Here is a 25,162-nt window from a genome sequence, read left to right as displayed (position 1 = left end):
GAGCGGAATATTTTTTAAAAGGTGTGAAACTTGCAAATGTTGATGTAAGAGGGTGACATGGTGGCACAGTGGTTAGCACTGCTGCCTCCTTCTGCACTGGAGGGATTCTATGAATCTAGGTGTACGCAAACAGGGGTGCAGGTACAGCAAGCAATTGGGATGGCAAATGGCATGTTGGCCTTTGTTACAAGAAGATTAGAGTAGAAGAATCAAGAAGTCTTGCTACAATTGCACAGGGCATTGGTGAGGTCACATCTGGAATGATGTGTGCAGTTTCGTTCTTATTTAAGGAAGGATATACTTGCATTGCAGCTGGTACAGTGAAGGATCGTTAAAAATGTTCCTGTGATGAGAGGGTTGTCTGATGATGAGGCTGAGTAAATTGAGCCTTTATTCTCTGGAATTTAGAAGAATAAGAGAGGAGATCATTTGACGTACAAAATTTGGAAAGGTTTTGATACCATGAAGTGTATTCCCCTTGGTCGGGGAATCTAAAACAAAAGGGCACAGTCTCAGGATGAGGGGTCGATCATTTTGGACTGAGATGAGAAGAAATATCTTCACTCAAAAAGGTTGTGAATCTTCAAAATTATTTACCTCAGAGGGTTGTGACTACTCCATTGTTGAATATATTTAAGGCTGGAATAGACAGATCTTTGGATTCTTGGGGAATTTAGGGATATGGGGAGCAGGCGGGTAAATGAAGTTGATGAAGATTAGCTATGTTCATATTGAGTGGTGGAGCTGGCTTGATAGGCTACCTGCTGCTGTTTTTATGTTCTTGAGAATGTTCTTCTTGTGTAAGCCTTGAGTGGAAAGTATTGAAACACCACAAAATCCAAAAATGCTGAAAAATCTCAGCAGGTCTGAAAGCATCTGTGGAGAAAGGACAGAGCCAACGTTTTGAGTCTGGATGATCCTTTGCCACTCGACTTGAAACATTGGCTCTGGCAGATGATGTCAGACCCGCTGAGATTTTCCAGCATTTTCTGTTTCTGTCTCAGAATCTGCAATAATTTGCATTTATTTAAGTATTTAAGTAGTGTGTGTCACAGCTGATTTGTGAATTTATTGACATTGGTGCACTTTGGCACAAATATTACATTGTAGGCATCTGGTGAAAGACTTCTGTGAACATGTTGTATTCCCAATTGCTATGTTACTTTTGGAAACCCTTAATATGACATGTTGGTTGCAGTATGTAATGCAAAATCTTGCATTAACTTCAAGAGAGGCTTTTATTTATACAGCACCCTTCACACCCACCGCACACCTCAAAGTGCTTTACAGCCAATGAAGTACTTCGTGAAATGTAGTCACCATTGAAATGGAGGAAATGCAGCAGCCACATTTGTGCACAGCAAGCTCCCACAACCAGCAATAATTAGCAGACTTTGGAATAAATATTAACCAGGACATCAGGGATACGTCCCACGCTCCTCTTTGAATCTTTTTTTACTCATTCATGGGACATGGGCATTGCTAGCTGGCCAGCATTCATTGCCCATCCCGAGTTGACCTTGGAGTTGAGAGTCAACCATGCTGTGGCTCTGGAGTCACATGTAGGCCAGACCAGGTAAGGGCAGCAAATTTCCTTCCTTTAAGGACATTAGTGAACCAGATGAGTTTTTCTGATGATCAACGATGGTTTCATGGTCATCAGTAGATTCTTAATTCCAGATTTTTATAATAATGTCATTAGATCATTTACATTCACCCATGCAGGCAGATGGGACCTCGGTTTAACATCTCAGCCAAACAATGGCATGTCTGACAGTGCGACACTCCCTCATTACTGCCAGCCTTTGTGCTCAAGCCCTTGAGTGTGTCTGGAACCCAGAGTCTTTGAGGCACAGCTGACTCCTTTCTTTGAGGTGTCTTAGAACACTTTTGCACCTGTTTTTGAAGTGCAGGGGTGGGATGGGGGAATGGGAGGCTGCAAGGTTGGAGCTAATGTCTCAACAAGCCCATCTTGCTATCTTATTGTTGGAATATACAGAACACAGCAACCAATTTGTCTTGAAGCAAACTCCACAAACAGCAATGAGATCAATGACCAGACCAGAATTACAGGTGTTAGTTGGAGGATAAATGGCAGCCAAGCATCAGGAGAACTTCCCTGCCCTTCTTTGGAATTGTGCCCTTTAACCTTTACCCCTCCTACACCCACCTCAGATAGGGCCTCGGTTTAATGTCTCATTTAGAAGGCGACTTCTCCAACAGTGCAGCACTCCCTTAGTACAGCACTGGAATGTCAGCCTGGACTTTGTGTTCAAGTTCTGGAGTGGGACTTGAATTCAGGGCCTGTAACATCCGAGCTCCCAAGCATTGGATTTGGACCCCATTGATGCGGTGGGGAATCCCTCTGCCAAGTTCCCAGGTAAGGGTTCACCTGACATTTGTCCAGAAGTGTAACTTCCCCTGGACAATTGCACTGAGCTGGGAACCATCTGACAAAGTGATTTAAATCACTAACTTCAGATGGTTCTGCTAATTTTACGCTAATAATTACACCGAAAGGGAAAAGAAGCACTTCTAACTTCAGTGTAACTATTTTAAACATCCAGACTGAGCCCCGCATAGGACAACCCCCTCACTCCTGAACACCCCACCCCTGTGACTAATCACCTCAATCCCCAGCCTCATTGGACTCCCCAGCTCTCCTCCCCACAACCCACAGGCCCGTCTCTAAGTCCCATCCCCTGATCCATCACAATACCTGACACACTTGACCTGAGCCTTCTGACATCCATCCTATCCCTCTCACCCCAATGTCTGATCTCCAATGTCCCAACTGACCCGATACCCTGACCCCCAAAGATCCAACCTGAGCACCCCCCTGACCTGACACATCCTTCCCCACCAGCCAAATCCCATCCGCTTACCTTCTCCCTGGCCTGTCAGTTTTATTGGGCCCTTTGAACCTACCTGCATCCTGGCAGCCAGTACAGTAAAAAAGGGGCCTGGCCTCCCTCAATTCACTGGAGTTACACCGTGCCGGGCCCTGCGGGGCTCTTTCACTGCAGGCTCCAAGCAGCTCCAGCCAGTGGAGGTTTGAACAACATTTTCCAGGTAAGTGGGCTTTGAACTCTGGTAATTCCTGTGGACCAACACTCTCCGTGGTTGGGTGGATGATATGGTCCCAATCATTGGTTCAGAAGATACGAGTGCTACCCACCAGGTCAAAGTTGGCGCAGACGTTGCCTGCATCTTCTAGGATTTTGGACGATCCACTGCTCTTTCTTGGCAGACCCAGACAATCCCATCCACTCTGAGGCTGTCCTCAAGAACAGTCAGGGTGGCATCACAGGTAACAACGCCCATTCCACAAAGGTCATTGACTCAACCCAGCAAGATTATGCAAGGTCAGAACCCAGCCGAACCCAGAGACTTTCCCAAGTGATCACATTCTTCAAGCAGCTCATTCTTTCCAGTGTGTCCATAGCTATATTGACAACCTCTATAAGTACCCTGTGATAGCACTTTACAGTAACTCCACAGTACAGATAAAAGATTAAATAGAGGCGGTTTGGGACAGGGAGCAGGAGAACGATTTTTACGCAGAAGGTGATGATGTTGTGGAATACAATAGCAGAACTAGCGACTGAAGCAGAGAGCATGTCAACATTTAAGAAAAGGTTCAGTAAGCAATTGAAGGAAAGCAGATAATGTAACACGGTAACAGGATGGGAATATGGGATTTGGATTACTGCACAGGAGATAAACATCAGCACAGACTGGTTGTATGGCCTATGTCTATGATGTGATTCCCATACAATTCCATGTAATGTAGGAATCTGGTCAACTTTCTGAATGAAGATTAAAACAGAACAAAATGGGATGCAACAGAGGAGAGATGATTGTTATATAATTGTCTTTGACCTTCTAATAGCCCAGTCCAGTTTTATTGACTATTTGCATAATTAGACCTGATTATAAAATCATAAAATGATACAGTACTGTACAGAAAGAGGCCATTTGGCCCATTGTCCCTGTACTAGCTGATTGAAAGAGCAATCTAATTAGTCCCAATTCTGATAGTCCTAAAAATGTTTCATTTTGAAGTTTTTTACCAAATTCCCATTTGAAAATTATGACAGGATCTTCTACCACCACCCTCAGGCATTCCAGATCAGTCTCGCTGTGTAAAATTAAAAAAAACTCAGTTTCTCTTGCTAACTGTAGAATCACTACACTACAGAAGGAGGCCATTCAGCCCATCGAGTCTGCACCGACGCCCCCAAGGCCCACTTTAAATCTGTGTCCTCTGGTTATCAGTCCTCCTATCAGTAGCAACAGTTTTCCCTTTATTTACCCTTGTAGCTTTGAACACCTCTATTGAATCTCCTCTGAAACTTCTCTGCTCTAAGGAGAACAATCCCAGCTTCTTCAGTCTTTCCAAGCAGCTGAAGCCTCTGAACTCTGGTATATTTTCATAAATCTCTTTTTAGCAGCCTTTCCTAGGCCTTGATTTCATTCCAGAAGTTGGGTATCCAGATCACGTCAGCTAAGGCCTAACTAATGATTTATAAACATTTCGAATAACATCCTTTTATAAAAGCAAGATATTGGGAGGTCTCGTATACAAACAGTAAGTGCTGGAAAAACTCAGCATGTACTGGTAGCATCTATCAAGAGAAACGGTCTTTTTTTGCCAGGTGACAGTCTGTATCTTGTTTTTGCTTTCAAACCTAGCTGACCGACCTTTACTATGCTATTAGCATCTACTCTAGGCCAAAATATTCTTCCTTTATTATAAACCTTACCACTCTCTTTGCCTCTTGTTCCATGACATCTTTGGTATTTAATCAACTCTGCTCTTTAACCTACCCTTTACCTTCCCTTTTGTTCCACCTGACTCTTCCCCCTTTCTCAACAGCATAAACCCCCTCTTTAGTTTCGAACAAGAATCACGTCGGACTTGAGGCTAAATCTGCTTCTCGCTCCACAGATGCTGCCAGACCTGCCAGGTTTCTCCAGCACGGGGGTGGGATTTTCCAGCCCAACCCACCCGAGGGATCGTCTGATCCCACAGAAGTCAGTGGACCTTTGGTTGGCTCACTGCATCTAGCCCAGTGGGGCTGGAAAATCTTGGCCTTCGTTTTTTTGTTCCTTCCTTTTTAATATTCTCTGCCTCTGCTTATAAAGCTCATATTTCTATAGTTCACCCTGGACTGTGCATCATGCCATCTTGTGGTAAATGCTGCGTGATGCTTTTGCAGTTGTTCTGGCTGGTTTCCTGCTCCCTGTCTCATAGAAATCATAGAAACCCTACAGTGCAGAAGGAGGCCATTCGGCTGATTGAGTCTGCACCGACCACAATCCCACCCAGGTCCTACCCCCACATATTTACCCGCTAATCCCTCTAACCTACGCATCTCAGGATTCTAAGGGGCAATTTTTAACCTGGCCAATCAACCTAACCTGCACATCTTTGGACTGTGGGAGGAAACTGGAGCACCCGGAGGAAACCTACGCAGACACGAGGAGAATGTGCAAACTCCACACAGACAGTGACCCGAGCCGGGAATCGAACCCGGGACCCTGGAGCTGTGAAGCAGCAGTGCTAACCACTGCTCTACCGTGCCGCCCTGTCTGTATGTTGAATTTAGACAACCTCAGGAGGTTTGTTATAACCCGTTTGTCTGATGCAGAAGTATCTGGAGGGTATAGAATTCACTCATCTCTTGCACTCTCTCTCCTTCTCACGCAATGGTTAAATTACAGCATGGATCAAGCAAATATAACAGAATGAGGCCATCTGGCGCCAACTCTTCAGAAGAGCATCTTACCCAAGCCCTCCCCTTTGCCCTATCCCTGTAACCCCACACATTTACAATGGCTAATCCGCCTAACCTGCACATTGGGTGGCATGGTGGCACAGTGGTTAACACTGCTGCCTCACAGCTCCAGGGACCCGGGTTTGATTCCCCACTTGAGTCACTGTCTGTGTGGAATTTGCGCGTTCTCCCTGTCTCTGTTTGGGTTTCCTCTGGGTGCTCCGGTTTCCTCCCACGTCCAAAAATGTGCAGGTTAGGTGAATTGGCCATGCTAAACTCTCCCTCTGTGTACCCGAACAGGCGCCGGAGTGTGGCACATGGGGACTTTCACAGTAACGTCATTGCAGTGTGAATGTAAGCCTACTTGTGACTAATAAATATACTTTACATTATTGAACTGTGGGAGGAAACCGGAGCACCCAGAGGAAACCCATGCAGACACGGGGAGAACGTGCAAATTCCACACAGCCACCCAAGGCTGGAATTAAATCCGGGTCTGTGGTGCTGTGAGGCAGCAGTGTTCTATGTTCTATGCTAACCACTTTGCCACCAGGTCCAACACCTGTTCCTCTGACACAACACTTGCTCACCATCATGTCCTTAGCTCTGAACTCTGCAGTTTTCTTTTTAAAGGGATATCACTGGCTGGGCCAGCATTTATTGTCCATTCCTAATTGCTCTTGGAATGAATAGTTTGCTCGGTCACTCAGAGTATTTCAATAGTCAACTACATTGCTGTGGACCTGGAGTCACATGTGGGCCAGACCAGGTAAAGATGGCAGATTTCCTTCTCTAAAGGCCATTAGAGAACCAGATGGATTTTTACAGCAATCGAGTCATTATTGAAACAGGCGCTCACGAGACCCTCACTGCTGCAGACCATCCAGACATTGTATTTAACATGTCAACTGTTGTACTGTATTGAAATCAATGTACAAATCATTTCAGTTTGCAGTTCAATAATCGCTCCTTCCATGAAATATAACATAAGTTATGTAGCATGCCACAACATGTCGTCGCTCAGTGACTCTCCTCCCCCGCCCCACCAATGCTCCCTCACTCCCACCACCACCGGTGCAAGTCCAAGAACCCAAGTGTTCGCTTGGAGTAACTTCTACAGTTACTCCAATGCCCTGTGTGCCTTGTTATGGGGGTAGATGGCTGAATTCTTGCCTCGATACAGTAGATGGCCAGGCCCTGAACCCGTGTGGAACCTGAACTATACCAGGGCCCAGCATATTTAGCCCCATGTACATCTGTGTACCTCAGCATTAAGAGCAGGACCAGCCTCTCTGTCGCTGTTGCAGTGGTTGAGATGTGTCTTCAGTTGTGGAAGTGCCTGAGGGGAGATTATACTGGTGGTGAAGGCCCACACAGATGCCTCATGCCAGTATGAAAATAGCTACCAAATCTTTACACCCTCTCCAAACCCCCTCTGCCTGATTTGCCCTCAGCGATAGACTGTCCAGCAATGAACCATCCAGTCTGCATGGCCGCCTCCTTCATTGCTGTCACCATGATGATAACTTCAACTCCACCTCAGGACCATTGACATTCCCTAACATTTTGAGAATGCTTTCCCTGCAATGAATATGGGCAATGTCAGTCCTAGTCTCTTAGTGCCGATGTGCTGCTCAGTCTGGTGGTGAGGCTGCCATTCAGCCACCTCAGTGCAGCATTCACCTGAACATGAGTCCCGGCTGCACTATAACTAGATGCCTTTGGCTAAGGTCAAGCGTAGGATAAAGCCCGAGATCAGATGTAATGCCTGTTCTTGTCAGCTTGAATCTTGTGGGGATCATGAATTGGATTCAATCTGAATTGTTTTTTGGAGCAAGCAAGGAGATGGATTAAGGGCTGGCTTTGTCCACTCTGCACATTGACTTTGTAACTCTGAGAAAGGAATAATTTTTAAAACCTGGACGCCTCAATATTAACCTTGCTGCCCCATGCATGGGTCTACCACCTGGCTTTAGGGTTCATATTAGGCTTCTAGTTGCCCAATTGTTAATACCACTCACCTTTCCAGACCGTAGCTGCTCCTTATATAAACCTAAAGCCTGCACCAACACCTCGGTTACTCTTGATGTCTGTCGCCTCCAGCCATGTCTTCTTGGGGACATTTCCTGGTCTTCTCTCCTCTTCCAGAAAGGGGATCTGCTTCCTTTTGTGGACTGATTTCTAAAGTGCTTCAAGAGTGGTGTTGCTGAAACATGGGGGCTACCCCTTTTTTCTGCTGCTATCTCCATACTGCCTTCTCAGCCATCCGCCGCCACTACATACTTGCCCCCCTTGGTTCAAGGCTGGCTGAATGCTTTGCAACTGCATTAAAGAAATCCAAGCACTTTGTAGGCCGCTAGCACTAGGACCTGCTCGCTTCCTCACTGGCAGCCCCTTCATTGGCTGCTGATGGTAAAATTCAGGGGGGTGGTGTCTCGCTGCCTGCCTGTTCATGCCAGTGCCAGGCATTTCTGCCTGACATCAGAACCTCCAACAAATTCCTGGGTATTGTTCTATTAGAAACAGAAATCAGATTACAAAGAAATGGAAGAGGACAGGAGGCCATTAGGCCTAAACAGTCCAAATTGGTGTTAATTCTCCACATGAGCAGTAGATCTAATCCCATAATGGCCAATGTTAGCAAGCTTAACTGATGACACGGCCTCTGCTTCAATCACTCACTGTGTTGTAATATATTTCACAACCTCGCATAAAATCTCTGTTCTCAACTTTCAGTCTCGCCTCTGGGCAATCTCTGCTAGTGAGTTAACATAATAGTTACACTTTGTCCACGTCTCTCACGTATTTACTGCGGTTCAAAATGAACAATGCATTGAAATGGCAGGGGGGGGGCAGCTTCACTGTGGAGAGTGGGTGCTTGTACTTAGAATGGTGTGTGAACAGTTGTTGGTTTGAGCGGAATGTGCTGGAAAGACACGGGTAATTCTACATCAGATGCCATCACGCTCATTTACTCAGGGAGGTCAAAAGCATGAGCGAGGTGTAGGAATCCTCCAGTGGAAGAAGATTCAAAATGTGGGCTGAGTCACTGGACTATTTTGGACAGGATGACTGTCATTACAATCAGAGCCAGAACCATTCAATCATGATATGATCCGAGTCTGCACACCAACATTTGATGCTGAAGAAGAGGATATTTGATCAATTCCATGACAATCTGGTTAAGGTCAAACATCAAGGTAAAATAAAGGAAGTGATTTTTGTAATGGGTGATCCATTAGGAAAGGCAACACGGTTGGACCACATGGCCTGAGTGATCCCAATGAAAGAGGGGAAATGTGAATCGATTTGATGTACAGTTATTCTAAATATCTGGTTCAAGGAGCTTCCAAAAAGAAAATATGCCTGGATAAGTCCAGGTGACACTACCAGAAATCAAATTGACCGGGCCTGATATTTGGGATGATGGGGGCCAAGTTTCACGCCCGCCAACTCCAGCAGCTCCACTGCCATTTTATGATCTAAAGAGCATTAATTAGCATCAGGCGTAACTTCCACTCCTCATGGGAGAATGTCCCACCTTGGAGAGCTGCCAGCCAATCAGATTGCTCTCCAGTCCCTCCAGGCGAAGTGCTGCAGTGGCCGGAAGAGGCACTGCAGGGATCTGCCTGGCACTGAGTTACAGGAATTGGAGAACAAGGCATGTGGAAGGGCAGGGAGGGTAAGGAGCTACCGGAAGGATCATGAGGGGGATGATCGGAGATTTGGGGGATAGACCGAGGATGTGGAGAGTAGTCCAGAGGTCGCTGGGCATCCCCAGTCAAAAGGGGGCTTGCAAAATTTTCAGTACATTTAAATCCCTTCAAGTTCCCAATTCCTTATTAAAACAAACATTTCTATTCATAGCCTCATATCAGAGATAGCTAATCTCATAACAAACATTTGGAGCAATCAATCAAACTGAAATTGTAGACCCTCTTTCTCCCCCCCACCCCCTGTGATAATGATCAATGGTGGAAGCAATCAAACAGTAATAATGCTGTAATGATAGACTTCAGGCTTATGTCAACAAACAGCTATGGAAATGACAAGCACCATTTCTTTTCAACTCCGAGACACAGCATGCTGTTTTAAAAGTGTAAGGAGCAGGGGATTTAAAGGACTTAACAGTCCACATATTTATCCATGTTTATTGCACATTCACGCCTATTCTACTAAATCTTAAGTCGCACACTGAGAAACCCACCTTGCTCCAAAAATAATTGGGTCTGTTGAGCTCAGCACTTAGTTCAAATAACCCTTCTGTGTTTGGGTTTCCCCAAATATGTGGATCACAACACCCCCACCCACTGCAACTCCGCAACCCCAGCAAAAGTGGATTGTGTCAGAAATGGGTGCGGGACTCTGTGTGTGGGCTCCCGGTGTTATATTGGCTAAAGTGTGGAGTCGCCATGAAAATCTGTGCCTAAGTTTTTCCAGTCGATTTAATTCCGCATTTTCCCCTCTTCCCCAGTGCAGCCCATTTGATAATCCATTATTGCTCATTTGTCGAAGGGGATCATTGCCAAAGACTTGTTAACGAGTATGATTGTCCACCTAAGAAGATCGGTTTCCACTGGTCAAGGGTTCTGTGGGTCCTTGCGTGGCTCAAAGGGGACCAATCTTCATTTAAATAGTCAATTCCTCAAGACATCCCAAATTTCTTCACAGTTGAATAATAGTCACTGCAGTGAGGTAGACAAATATGTTAGTCTCAAAATGCAAGATTCCACAAACATCAGAGTACATAAGTCACTAGTTTGTCAATGCTGAGCTTGGTTTTAATTCTTCACCATTCAGTGCATGCTGATAGTTTCCATAAATTGACCACACCTGTTACCTTCTGAAATCTATGTCAATGATACGTCCAACCAGGGAGAACAATTAAATAAATCATTGTATTGTTGTACAGCAAACTTGTGCTAAAATTATCAAGCCTAACCATTCCTATAGGAATAGGGAAATGTGAAAGAGTATCAGCTTGACCTGGGAGAAAGATAAGGAGGGAGGTGGCACTCTCAGCTGGCAGGAATCAGACAGTAAGAAGTCTCACAAACTCATGTCTTTATGTGCCCTGTTTGTGAACCGAGCTCCCACTTACCTGATGAAGGAGCAGCGCTCCGAAAGCTAGTGGCTTGTGCTACCAAATAAACCTGTTGGACTTTACCTGGTGTTGTGAAACTTCTTACTGTGTTTACCCCAGTCCAACGCTGGCATCTCCACTCATGGGAATCAGACAAGTCATTGTGAATCAGCTTCAGTGGCTGGATGAGGGGCTCATTCGGTGTATTGTGAGCAGTCTGGGCCCCGTGTCTAAGGAAGGATGTGCTGGCCTTGGAAAGGGTCCAGAGGAGGTTTACAAGAATGATCCCTGGAATGAAGAGCTTGTTGTATGAGGAACGGTTGAGGTCTCTGGGTCTGTACTTGTTGGAGTTTAGAAGGATGAAGGGGAATCTTATTGAAACTTACAGGTAACTGCGAGGCCTGGATAGAGTGGACATGGAGAGGATGTTTCCACTAGGAGGAAAAACTAGAACCAGAGGGCACATCCTCAGGCTAAAGTGAAGATCCTTTAAAACAGAGATGAGGAGGAATTTCTTTAGCTAGAGAGTGGTGAATCTGTGGAACTCTTTGCCGTAGAAGGCTGTGGCGGCCAAGTCATTGAGTGTCTTTAAAACTGAGATAGATAGGTTCTTGATTAATAAGGGGATCAGGGGTTATGGGGAAAAGGCAGGAGAATGGGGATGAGAAAAATATCAGCCATGATTGAATGGCGGAGTGGACCCGATGGGCCGAATGACCTAATTCTGCTCCTATGCCTTATGGTCTTATGGAATGAGCAGTAACAGAAGGAGTGTGCTTGATTGAACTGGGCTGGAGGGAGATAAGTGTCCCAGATTAATAGGTAGTGAGGGTAAAAAGCCAGTAATGAAAAGGGGGAGGCAGGAACATTGATACCAGTGAAGGGATGGGATGTACGATGCAGACAGGCACTAACAATCCAACTCCACACACCATGTGTCCCACCCTCTTACACACGCTGTACCCCACACAACTAAATACCCTCAAACACAAACTGTATCCAAAAAGCTCCCCACCCTCACACACATTGTCCCCATCCAACTCCCCACCCTCACACACACACACTGTACCCAATCCAGCTCCCCACCCTCTCACACTGTACCAAATCCAACTCCCCACCCCCACACACACTGTACCAAATCCAACTCCCCACCCTCACACACACAGTACCCCATCCAATTCCCCAACCTCACACACACACTGTACCCCATCCAACTCCCACCCTCACACAGACACTGTACCCCATCCAACTCCCACCCTCACACAGACACTGTACCCCATCCAACTTCCACCCTCACACAGACACTGTACCCCATCCAACTCCCACCCTCACACAGACACACTGTACCCAATCCAGCTCCCCACCCTCTCACACTGTACCAAATCCAACTCCCCACCCCCACACACACTGTACCAAATCCAACTCCCCACCCCCACACACACTGTACCAAATCCAACTCCCCACCCTCACACAGACACTGTACCCCATCCAATTCCCCAACCTCACGCACACACTGTACCCCATCCAACTCCCACCCTCACACAGACACTGTACCCCATCCAACTCCCACCCTCACACGCACACTGTACCCCATCCAACTCCCACCCTCACACAGACACTGTACCCCATCCAACTCCCACCCTCACACAGACACTGTACCCCATCCAACTCCCACCCTCACACACTGTACCCCATCCAACTCCCACCCTCACACAGACACTGTACCCCATCCAACTCCCACCCTCACACAGACACTGTACCCCATCCAACTCCCACCCTCACACAGACACTGTACCCCATCCAACTCCCACCCTCACACACTGTACCCCATCCAACTCCCACCCTCACACAGACACTGTACCCCATCCAACTCCCACCCTCACACAGACACTGTACCCCATCCAACTCCCACCCTCACACAGACACTGTACCCCATCCAACTCCCACCCTCACAGAGACACTGTACCCCATCCAACTCCCACCCTCACACTCACACTGTACCCCATTCAACTCCCCACCCTCCTGCATACACTGTGTCCCATACAACCCTCCACGCTCAGACACACATTGTACACTATTAATCTGCCCACTCTCTGACTCACACTGTATCACCTCCAAACACACACACTGTGCTCCATTCAATTCTATACAGATTCACACTCCCTAGCTTTAGAGCGCGCACACAACGTGGAAAAATACATCAACTGCGCCCTCCGCCCATAATAGCTTACCTGACATTCACCATTTACGACCCTCTGATGGCTCACTCTGCAGTCGAGCACTCCAATCAGTGGTGGGAATGTTATAGCATTCTGTATTTGAAGTTTGGAGCCTTTTGTCTTCTCTGTAATTAAATTGGAACTAATCTTACCTAAAATGGGTTACGTTCACACAGACTGGAGACCTGTCGGCAGGCCCCTGTGAACAAATCAACATACCAATTAGCAGGAGGAGTAAACCACTCAGCCTCCCAAGTAACAAATGATCTGATTGTAACCCCCATCCGCTCTCTCACCCACACTCGATAATCTACCGAGCTCTGGCTAGGTGCTTCGGCTTAGAGTCATTGAGCTGGAGGCTGAGGTGTGGTCACTGCGTCACACCAGGGAGTGTGAGCATTACCTGAATGCTTCATGCTCGGAGGTCATCACACCCCGTAGGATAGGGTCTTCTGATGTGGAAGATGTTCAGGAACAGGGGGATGTGACTGTAGCTGAGGGGACCCAGAGGTCAGGACTGTCAGCCTGTACAATTGTCCAACAAGTCTGAGGTTTTGAACAGCAGCCGGCTCGCTGAGCAGAGCAGTTGTCACTGGTTTCTGTGAAGCAAAGTGGCGTTCCTGGTGGACTTCCCCTTTATTTGGCTGTCACACTGTGTGAGGAGTAGAGCTGCCGCAGACAGCCAATCAGCATTTCACTTGGGTGCTCACTCTCAGCTGACTCTGCCTGGCACTGGGGGGGATATGATGGAGATGTCAAAGCAGCAATATCAGGAGTTCAGCAATTGTAAGACTCGAGGTAACTGTAAAGGTAAAGCACGATTGCCAAGTATATGTTCACATGTTCTGCACTGGTCTTAGGAATTTGAAGTCTCTGAGTGTATATTAACCAGGCTGAGGGCAAGGCTGGCATTGAGCTGTGTCGGAACCCAGAGAGTCAATCTGGGAGTAGGCGACAAGCTTGTTTATGAGGGAGATTGGGTGGCAGCAGTGGGGAGAACAGAAAATCTGATCACCTGTATCTCATACACCACCGAATATAGAGGCAGGGAGGCACGTAAACTGGTTGTACTTCATGGAGAAGTTAACACACATCACACCGAGCTTCAGGAGCCCCCAAGAGTGCGTTAGATTCTGCTGCTGACGTTGCACTTGTTTGTTTTGAAAGCAGTACAGGTGCTTCTGGAAACTGAGTGAGGTTACGGTTTTGTTGGAATCTTCCTGACAGAAGCACAAAGTCATAATTCAAGCTTAGAAACATTATGAGCGTTGAAATTTAATTGATCTGGTTCCCCCAACTCCATCATGGATTCCTTGAACAACACTAGTTAAAGAATTAGCTTTTGTCGGAATTTGCTTTCTACAGGGAGCCACTTGTGAACTCATCAGTTTATAATTAGTAAAGCACCATTCATACAAACAAGGCACAGAAGGAAGCACATCTGAGCTTGCTTGGAAGTTTGTGAAATAATTAAGTGCAAGCGGCCACTCTTTTTCAGGTAGTTATACAATTTTTGCTCGGTTGCCCGCTCGGCATTTTACCTGTACCCTGGGGCTCGCTCTCCACCGCTCCCTGAAACACTGGCTGTGCAGATATTCCCCAAATGGGGCCTCTCGCTTGTTCCTGTCCTCTATCCTGTCAGAGTGGGACAGCCTTTCTCCCAACACCTGCGAGATTGAAAGCTGAGAGGAGGTGGGGAATCAGATCTGGCAGTCTCTGTGGTTGACGTGACCTGATTTCCTAATAACTCTAGTAATCTGTCTGTGGCCTAGGATGTGTACAATGTATGTTTTGTTCTCTAAACATTGTGCAGACTCCATGAGAGAGCATTAATTGTGATATTAAATCCTGTGATTTTCCATTGCACCCTCTCAAAAATTGTCACATTACTACTCGATTGGCTTTGCTGAAACTTTTTTTAAAAAGGATCTATTCTCAGGCAGTGGGCACAGCTGGTAAGGCTGACAATTAATGCCCATCCCTAATTGCCCCTTTGAAGGTGGTGATCTTGAACCGATGTAGTGTGGTGCGAGGAAGTGCCAGGAATTTGCCCCAGCAGTGATGAGATTGTGTGTGGGGTTTGGGGGAGGGAGGGAGGGTGGCAGTGGAGTGCTTCCCAAACATTTCCACACTGGAGACCCCATTTCTAGGCTTCAGAGTTGCCGTGACGCCCTCAGTGGGAGATGTTGGGGGGGGGGGGGGGGGGGGGGGGGGAGAGCAGAGTTGTTAACTTTCCGCTATTTGTTTTTTAATTTTGGGGGCGATCTCAGCAGGATTTGGCAAAGTGTCCGGCTGAGTCAGAAAGCTGGCGTGTAGTTCTACAGTTGCACAGAGCAGTTTTCTCTCCAAATTTTGAATTGCTTCAAAGAAAAAGCAATAAGTGGGCATGGTTTAAGCCGTCACTCTGGAGGGGCGGGCACTCAGAGCTGGAAACAGGCTCCACAGTTATTGGCACGTCCCATCAAAAGGCACACCAATCAGAAAACTCCTCCCCTCACCACTACGGAGGTATTGAGGGTCTCTGCCCCCAGTAAAATCATCGCCCGTGTTTCAACCACCCCCTCCCCCCCCCCACCCCCCACTCCCCCTCCCCGCATCATACATAAATGAACCTTCCACTAGGGTCTGGCTCCAGCACAGCCCCCTGACACAGATTGGCACTGCTGGCTTGGCACAGCCAGGGTGGCACTGATTACGCCGCTGGTGAGATTCATGATTTCCAGTTTTCTTGGAATTTTGCATCCCTGCTGGTGATCCCATGCAGGAAGAGTCTGTGTCAAAATCCCACCCTTGTTTTTCCTGTGGCTTTTCCGGAGCAGGAATCAGGCCTCAAGCATCATCCATTTAGACTATGCCCACCATTAGAAAAAGACATGAGGATTTAAATTACCTCACCGCTATTAACATTCAGAATCTGCTGCTGGACAAAGGGAGTGTTAAGGTTGTCTGTGCATTAATGTTTCTTACCCATCTCTATTATTTCTCATTCCAACTATCAGGGTGAAATCTTACCAAAAAATGGCAGTGTGTTGTTCCCGGCAAGAAAGCCAGTGTCTTTCTCTGCAGAGAAACAGGTCGGTTTGCTCTCCAGATCTTATGACACTGCTGAATAAAATCATGGGGGTGTGTTTCACAGCCTCAACATGCCAGCAAAATCCTGCTGCTCATCCTGAGTAAAGCACCCCCTCCAGCCCACCCTGGAGGTCTCAGGAGCCTTCCCTCTCCACGCCTGATTGAAGTCGGTACTTCTCTATCTCTCCCCAATTATTGCCCATCCCCAACGCTATTGCCGGTGTCCCCTGCCACCAACACATCTGAATGAATCCCCCCTCCCACCCCATGAGGCTCTCACTGGGGCCTGCCCTTTGGCACTACCAGGTTGGCATGGGTGTGGTGTCAACCTGGCAGTGCCAATCTGTCAGGGGGCATTGCCTGGTCATGTTCCTCTCCCCTGGGGACTATACTTACCTTCACGACTCTGGGGAGACCCCCATGGCAGGTTCACTGTTGTAAATGGCGCCAGCATGACGGCACACTGGTGCCCACTGAATATTTGATGCGGGGTTGGGGGTAGGGGTGGGAGGTAGGAGTGGGAGTCCTGGAGAGAGTGCTCGCTAATGTATTAAAATGAGCTTTCTGCAGTCCCATGGCTTGTTTCTGACCGTTCCAGCGACAAGGGGGCTGGTAAGGTCGGAATTTGGAAACTCCCCAGCACGAATCGCACTCACCGGATTTTGAACGTGGAACATCATTCCCGCAGACAGAGGGCGTGGGCTCAAAATCGCCCCGGCAGTGTTTCCGACTTAGTCATTTTTAAAGTTTGTTTTTTGGCCAGCTGGGCCAGCATTTATTGTCCACCCCTGATGGTATTTAAGAGTCTACCACATTGCTGTGGATCTGGAATCCCGCGTAGGGGCGAGAGATTTCCTTTCCTACAGTACAATCAGATGGGCTTTTACAACAATCACTTCATGGTCATCATTAGAGTTTTGAGTCCAGATTTTTATTGAATTCTAATTTCGCCATCTGCTGTGATGGGATTCGAACCCGGGAACCTGGAGCATTACCCTGGGCCTCTGGCTCACTAGCCCAGTGACAATACCGCCACTGCCTCCCCCTTTCTCCCACCCTTTTTATTTCTGAAGTTTTGATCTCCCTCGGAGCAGAGCCACTTGTGTTCAAAAAACCTCCCCCACAGTTAACATAATGAAGGAAAGCTGTGATGTGGAGTCAGTGACGTGCTGTCGCTGGGCTATCTTACACCCTGGCTTCAGCCCAGGCCTTCACAGATGAGTTCATTTCAACAATGACCTCCATTCTGATTGACCAGGTGCTTGACTTGTCCTGTTTGACCTGCCTGTGAGGATTATTTGATTCATCGTCTAGCAGTGAATATAAATGCCAGTTTTTCTTTGTTGTTCCTCAAGATTCTGGCACTTTATAAAAAAATAAAGCATTGCCTTTCTATAGTGCCTTTCACCATCTCAGGATACCCCAACGTGCCTGACAGCCAATGAAGTACTTTTGAAGGGCAGTCACTGAAGTTCCTTTGAGAATTAATCTCCTGCTCAATCTCGGAAATCACATCCTACATGCACGCAGATGGATTTACTCTGGACACCATTTTGGTATCGTAGTTATACGGGTTCTCAACTAGCGACTGCTAGCAGCATTTAGATCAGATAAATTATAATGTCAGTCAGTGTGCATCACTGACTTAACATTGATGCTGCCATTTCAGAATACCACACTGCAGTGATTATCCTCTCTACCTCGCAGATCTGGTCACCAGTGCCATTTAAATCAATCATGAGCTAAAAGTTAGTTGCTAGATTATTTCTTCTGGCTGTTGGTACAACTTTACGCATCTTTGGAGCCTTAGTTTTGCATAGAATGCAGGGAGTGTTCGTGCCAGTGCTGTATATTAAAAATACTTTTTGGTACTAGACCTGGCATTAACAAAGATTCACTCCCTCCACCACCAACATGGAGTAGCAACCATGTGCAAGGTGCACTGCAGCAACTTACCAAGGCTCCTTAGGCAGCACCTTTCAAACACATGACTATCACCTTCTAGAAGGGCAAGAGCAGCAGATACCTGGGAACACCACTATCTGGAAGTTCCCCTCCAAGCCACTCACCATCCTGACTTGGAAATGTATCACGTTTCCTTCACTGTCGCTGGGTCAAAACCCTGGAATTTCCTCCCTAACAGCACTGTGGGTTTACCTGTCTCACATGGTCTGCAATGGTTCAAGAAGCCTTTTGGCTAAGATCAAGTGTAGTATGGATTGGATGCTGCGCTTGGTCGAGGTCATTGGGTTGCATTTAAGCTTCATTTTCATATGAAGCAATTTTTAAAAGCGGCATCTCAGCCTTTTGGCTAAGATGCAAATGAGATCAAGCCTTGGAGGAGGAAACCTCCCCCTCCTCCAATCAGCTTGGCTCATGTAGATCAGGCCCAAGACAGGTGTGAAGGCCCTGTCTTGTCAGCTTGGATCGGAAATGTCTCAACTTGTTGAGACTCTGAATTGGACTTGATTTGATTGAATTGGAGAAGAATAAAAAAAAACATGGTCTGCAATGGTTCAAGAAGGCAGCTCATTACCATGTTCTAGAAGGCAATTAGGGAAGAGTAATAAATGCTGGTCTAGCCGGCGATGCTCACATTCCATGAATGAATAATAAAAAGACACACACTGTTCACGCAGTTCGTTACAGAGACAATTTTAATGATTTGAAATCTTGTGTTAAAACAAGTTGCTTCCAGATTTGGGTGCCTGGTAAGCCTTCCTCAGCGAACTGAGCATGGCTGGGAGAATGAAGTGAGGCCAAGAAGAGCAGCAAATGATGATGCAAGCTGGAGGAGGAGGAGAAGGACTTTCACATGTAGTACATGTATGGCCATAATGTTTAGGCAGGTATTATCTTATCTCCACCTCAGCAACGACAACAAACGCTTGAGACATCTTTGCTTCATGAGGTTATGACTGAAATTTGCCTACTCCTGCCACCATAACTGCAAATAAACATGGGCCCTTTAATGCATATAGCTCCTTCCTCTAGGTGCTGCTGGAGATTGTCACTAAAGGCCAATGGGTGGATTCTCCCCAAAACATTCGAAGTGCTGAATTCGTGTAAAAACTGGAGTAACTCCAGCTGGGGTTTTCGGCGGGGATTTTCAAAATGAATCTCCCACACTCTGGCGTGAATCTCATTAAAGAGCTGCAGGCGGGGCCTATTCCCGCTGGAGAGGCTGGCAGCAGAGCGCTGAGTGGGCCACTGCGCATGCACCAATCTGTCATAGCGATCACTGGCTAACTCAATTGCTGGCCAGCCCCGCGACCCCCACATCGCTGGCTGTGCGACTCCCCCCTCACAGCTCGATCGCTGGCGTCACCAACCCCCTTCCCAACACCCCGATCGCTGGCCCCCATTTCTGTTGTTCGTCCCTCGCCTGCTCTTATTCCGTGGCAGGTGGGGTGGTAGAATTCCGACGAATATGTTTGGGTAATATGGCTATCATGTTTGAATAGCTGCCAATGTGTACGACCTATTGAGTTGTGGGTGTCAGGTTTGCAATAGTTTTAGCAGTTTTAATTGAAGAATATGAATTGAAGGGTTGGATATTGGGTGTGTGGTGAATTGAGCTGTGGATGAGGTGAGTGATGCAGTTGGTTGGATAAGGTATCTGAAAATCAACTCACTCATTGTGACAACTCAATGAGATTAATCTTGGCGCTGTCCTGTGCTATGGGCACTTTGTCTGGTTTAGTCAATGGCATATCTTTTTTTAAAGTAGACATGAGAAATGATACTTGAGAGAAAAATCTGTTAAACTCTATCACTTTATAAAAACAATGAATTATGCCCAGTTTAACAATCAAGTGGCTTGAGTACTTCCTGTACTCTGAGATTAATTTTGTTTTTACTCTTCCATGGGATGTGGGTGTCACTGGCTGGACCAGCATTTGTTACCCATCACTAATTGCCCTTAAACTGAAGGGCTCGCTAGGTCATTTCGGAGGGCATTTTAAAAGTTTACCACATTGCTATGGATCTGGAGTCACATGTAGACTAGATCGGGTAAGGATATCAGATTTCCTTCCCTCCAGAGGATTAGTGAACTAGATGGGTTTTTATGACAATTGATGGTTTCATCGTCATCGTTATTGAGATGAGCTTTATATTCCAGATTTATTAATTGAAATCAGCAGCCTTTTTTATTATTCATTCAAGAGGATGCGGGTGTTTGTTGCTGGCTAGGCCAGCATTTATTGCCTTGGCATTCCAGCTGGAAAATGTTCCCCTGCTCGCCCTCACGCCTTCAGCTTTTGGTTCTGCTCTCTGGAGCCAGCTGACTGCCACTGGAGCTCAAACGCGACCAGTCTGAGTTAAAATTGTCCTTGAGAAGGTGGTGGTGAGCTACCTTCTTGAACTTTTGTCGTCCATGTGATGTAGGTACACTCACAGTGCAGTTAGAGAGTGAGTTCCAGGATTTTGATCCAGCGACAGTGAAGGAATGGTGAAATATTTCCCAGAAGATTGTAGGGTGGCAAATGTAACCCTACTATTTTAAAATGGGAGGGACAGAGAAAATAGGGAACTGCACACTGGCTAGCCTAACATCAATAATAGAGAAAATGCTCAAGCCTATTATAAAGGATGTGATAACAGAACACTTAGACAATATCAACGGGATTAGACAGACTCAACGTGGATTTTTGAAAGGGAAATCATGTTTGACAAACCTACTGGAGTTTTTTGAAGATGTAACTAACAGAATAGATAAGGATGAACAATGGATGTAGTGTATTTGGATTTTCAGAAAGCTTTTGATAAAGTCCCACATAAGAGGTTAGTGTGCAAAATTAAAGCATATGAGGTTAATATTTTGTCAGGGATTGTGAATTGGCTAGCAGACAGGAAACAGAGAGGAGGAATAAATGGGTCTTTTTGAAGTCATGATGTGGAGATGCCGGCGTTGGACTGGGGTAAACACAGTAAGAGTTTTAACAACACCAGGTTAAAGCCCAACAGGTTTATTTGGTAGCAAATACCATTAGCTTTTGGAGCGCTGCTCCTTCATCAGATGGAGTGGAAATCTGCTCTCAAACAGGGCACAGAGACACAAAATCAAGTTACAGAATACTGATTAGAATGCAAATCCCTACAACCAACCAGGTCTTGAAGAGACAGATAATGTGAGTGGAGGGAGCATTAAGCACAGGTTACAGAGATGTGTATTGTCTCCAGACAGGACAGCCTTTGAATTGTATGAGAGAACCAAAAGTAATATTTCTAAACTTGCTGATGACACAAAACTTGATGAAAATGTGATTGGTGAGGAGGATCTTAAGAGGCTTCAAGGTGACTTAGACAAGTTGAGTGGGTGGGCAAATACATGGTGGATGCAGTATAATGTGGATAATTGTGAAGTTATCCAGTTTGTTGGGAAAAACAGAATAGCAGAGTATGATTTTAATGTTGATAGATGTTGACGGATGAATGAACACCGCTCGACAATCACCAGGCAAGACTGTTCTCTTCCTGTGGGGGAGCACTTCAGCGGTCATGGGCATTCAGCCTCTGATCTTCGGGTAAGCGTTCTCCAAGGCGGCCTTCACGACACACGACAGTGCAGAGTCGCTGAGCAGAAACTGATAGCCAAGTTCCGCACACATGAGGACGGCCTAAACCGGGATCTTGGGTTCATGTCACACTATCAGTAACCCCCACAGCTTGCCTCCTGGACTTGCAGAATCTCACTGGCGGATGCAGTATAATGTGGATAATTGTGAAGTTATCCAGTTTGTTGGGAAAAACAGAATAGCAGAGTATGATTTAAATGGTGATAGATTGGGAAATGTTGACATACAAAAGGACCTGGGTGTCCTTGTACACGAGTCACTGAAAGCAAGCTTGCCGGTCCAGCAAGCAAATGGTATGTTGGCCTTCATTGAAACAGGGCTTGAGTACAGGAGCAAGGATGTCTTACTGCAGCTGTATAGGGGCTTGGGGAGACCATACCTGGGGCATTGTGTGCAGTTTAGTCTCCTTATTTAAGAAAGAATATACTTGCCAAAGAAGGAGTGTAGCGAAGGTTCACCAAACTTATCCCTGGGATGGCAGGATTGTCATGTAATGAGAGATTGTGTCGACTAGGCCTCTACTCATTGGAGTTGAGAAGAATGTGAGGAGATTGAAATAAACATATAAAATTCTGACAGGGCTGGACAGACGGATGCAGGGATGTTGTTTCTTCTGGCTGGGGGTTTTAGTATGGGGGACACAATCTCAGGATATGGGGTAGACCACTTAGGACTGAATGAGGAGAGATTTCTTCACTCAGAGGGTAGTGAACCTGTGGAATTCTCTACCACAGAAGGCTGTGGAGACCAAATCACTGAATATATTTAAGAAGGAAATAGGTTTCTAGACTCCAAAGGTGTCAAATGGTGAATTCCATGGTGGGATTTGAACCTATGTCCCCAGAGCATTAGCCTATACCTCTAGATTACTGATCCAGTGACATTACCATTGCACTACCAATGATCAAAACCCAACTGTTCTGTTCTGGGGGGATGATCGGGATGGTATTGTGGAAGAATTATACCAAATGTGTCAGAGGGTAGTCTTCATGTGAACTTATCTTGTGCTCTCATGTCATTAGAAGGACTTAAGACCCTTCTTGAAATTTCTATCTGAGCTTTAAATGCAGTAAGAAGTAACAGTTTGAGATGAGCTGTTACTGATGTGTGCCAGGTAATGAACTATGTCTTTTGCCAAATCTCTCCTGGTGATGTTGAATTTTGGTGCACAGGCCCCATGATCTCAAGTCTCATTCAGCTGAACTATATTTGATATGGGATAGTGATAACCACCCCACTGGTTAAAACCAGGCAGATGTCATTCTCCATTTGAGGGTGATATTGTGTTGTGGCTGGATTCGGGCAGGCATCCTTAGCAGTGGCAATTTATTAAGTGGGAGAGGAGCCAGAGATTTGTGGGAGTAATCCTGTCCTCAACTTGGTCTCCGTCCCCAGACTTTCCTACAAACAGTAACCCTGTCAATCCTTTAGTGTGTGGTTCAGGTCAGCTCTAATTGTCCCCAACATCCAGAGCAGCTGAAATGGAAAAGTAATAAAGAAAGAACTACCATTTCTACAGCATCTTTTTAGGCCCAAAAGCCTTTACTACCAATGAAATATTTTTGACGTGTCGTTATTGATGTAATAAAGAAAATGCTGCAGCCAATTTGCGCACAATGAACTCCTGCAAAATAGTAACAAAATAATGGCAGTGAATCTACTTTTAATGATGTTAGCTGAGGGATATATCTTGGCCAGAATGCCAGGAAGAACTCCTCAATCTTTCTGTAACACTGCCAAAGGACCCGAGAGGGAAGACAGACCTTGCATCTCACTCAAATCTCTAACAATCCTGCAGTGATTTAGTTCCTTTCAAACTGTGACTATTTTCTTCCACAGAAAAAGCCACAATGCCTTGCTAAAATTGTACCTTATCATACCAGAAAAATCTACCAATCTTTGAACACCCTGGTGTCTGACCAGAGCAAAGCAAATAGTCTATCATACTAAGATAAATGCATATTACTGCGGATGCTGGAATCTGAAACAAAAACAGAAAACGATGCAAACTCTCCGCAGGTCTGACAGCATCTGTGGAGAGAGAATAGAGCCAACGTTTCGAGTCTGCATGACCCTTGGACTGAGCTCTGATGAAGAATCATCCAGACATGAAATGTTGGGTGAAATCTTACCTAAAAATGGCCAAATGCTGGGTCTGGCGTGAAAAGCGGAGTGTTTCCCGCCGATGATGTCAGGCCAAATCTTACGGCTCACTGGTATTAATTTCTATTCTACGAGTTTCACGCCGCTCCAGTGGCGTGTTCCCTCTGATTTGCCCGCCCCATAACTCCTTCACTGCCGCAGGCACTGGGGAGCCCCATATAAACAGTTCTCCAGCACTCCCTTGCACTAGTTCCACAACGGCTGTCGGGGAAGGCAGCCCAGAAGGTAGCACCGCCCTTTTTGGAGGGGGCCCTAGCCAGAATGCTGGATGGAGTGGAACAGAGACAGGCCACATTCTACCTCCATTCCAGGAGATGGCCTTCCAGCAGGTTCACCACCCCTGCCTGGGCAGCCCTGGTCACTGCAAGCGCACGTCAGAAGAGGACAGGGCGGCAATGTCGGAAGAAGGTGAATGATCTTCTTCACTCAGCCAGGGTAAGTGATCCACCCCCAGTCTCCCACTGGACCCCCTCACATTCCCAACCCTTTCTCTCACTCAGCCACCTTGGCGTTTGCCAACACCAGGCATCAGATTGCCATCTCCCTCCCACAATCACCATGCTCCTTCAGCCTGCCTGCCACTCTTCATCACTATCTTAAATGTCAGCACTCCCACCTGTACTCTCCCTGCACTCTCCCTGTCTACGTCATTGCAGAACAAACCCAACCACAACAGGCGCAGCCAGCTGAAATCATTGCTGAGCTGAGAACCTTTAAATGGTTTGAGGGGTAAGCCCTCAAGCTGGCCAGGGAGGAGGAAGAGCATGCCTGTGCTGCTGGTGAAGTGGAGGTAACAAAGAAACTTGAGAATCTTCAACACATATGCTGATATTCCTCAAGTCTCAAGTGAGTAATAAATATTCCCTCTGTATCCCCTGTAATGAAGTGATTCCATATGCCTTCCCTTGCAGGCTGACCACTGGAACAGGCCGCACCATCCTCACACCCCCTGCACTCCAACAGCTCAGAAGGGGGACTTCTCCAACTCCACTATTGAAGAGGCATCACAGCTGTCAGCCGCACCCGGCACCAACGCAGATACTCACACCTCAGTGGGGTTCACTAAGTAGACAGGCTTCTGGGTCACTCACTGGTGAGCACCTCACAGCTGAAGATCCACAGCAGGTAGAGGCAGGGACACCCCAGGGAACTGGGACTTGGAGGGATGCCAGAGCCCAGGACTCTGCTGAGCCCCAGGCCAATGATGTGTCCCTGGGTCCGGTCGCCCCACAGCTGCTAGAGCTGTAAAATAGAGTTGTGAACATC

The 25,162-nt window shown here is 46.6% G+C and overlaps 1 protein-coding gene across 1 annotated transcript in view; it reads left to right on the top strand.

The window, feature by feature from the left end:
• The window catches only part of svopl (SVOP-like), a 122,548-nt gene that overhangs the window by 21,513 nt on the left and 75,873 nt on the right, over positions 1–25,162 (top strand). The window lies entirely within an intron of this gene.

This window comes from Mustelus asterias, chromosome 9, assembly GCF_964213995.1.
Source record: "Mustelus asterias chromosome 9, sMusAst1.hap1.1, whole genome shotgun sequence".
Classification (NCBI taxonomy): Eukaryota; Metazoa; Chordata; class Chondrichthyes; order Carcharhiniformes; family Triakidae; genus Mustelus; species Mustelus asterias.
Note: the sequence above shows the minus strand (reverse complement) of the source record. Positions and strands in the feature narration are given on the sequence as shown.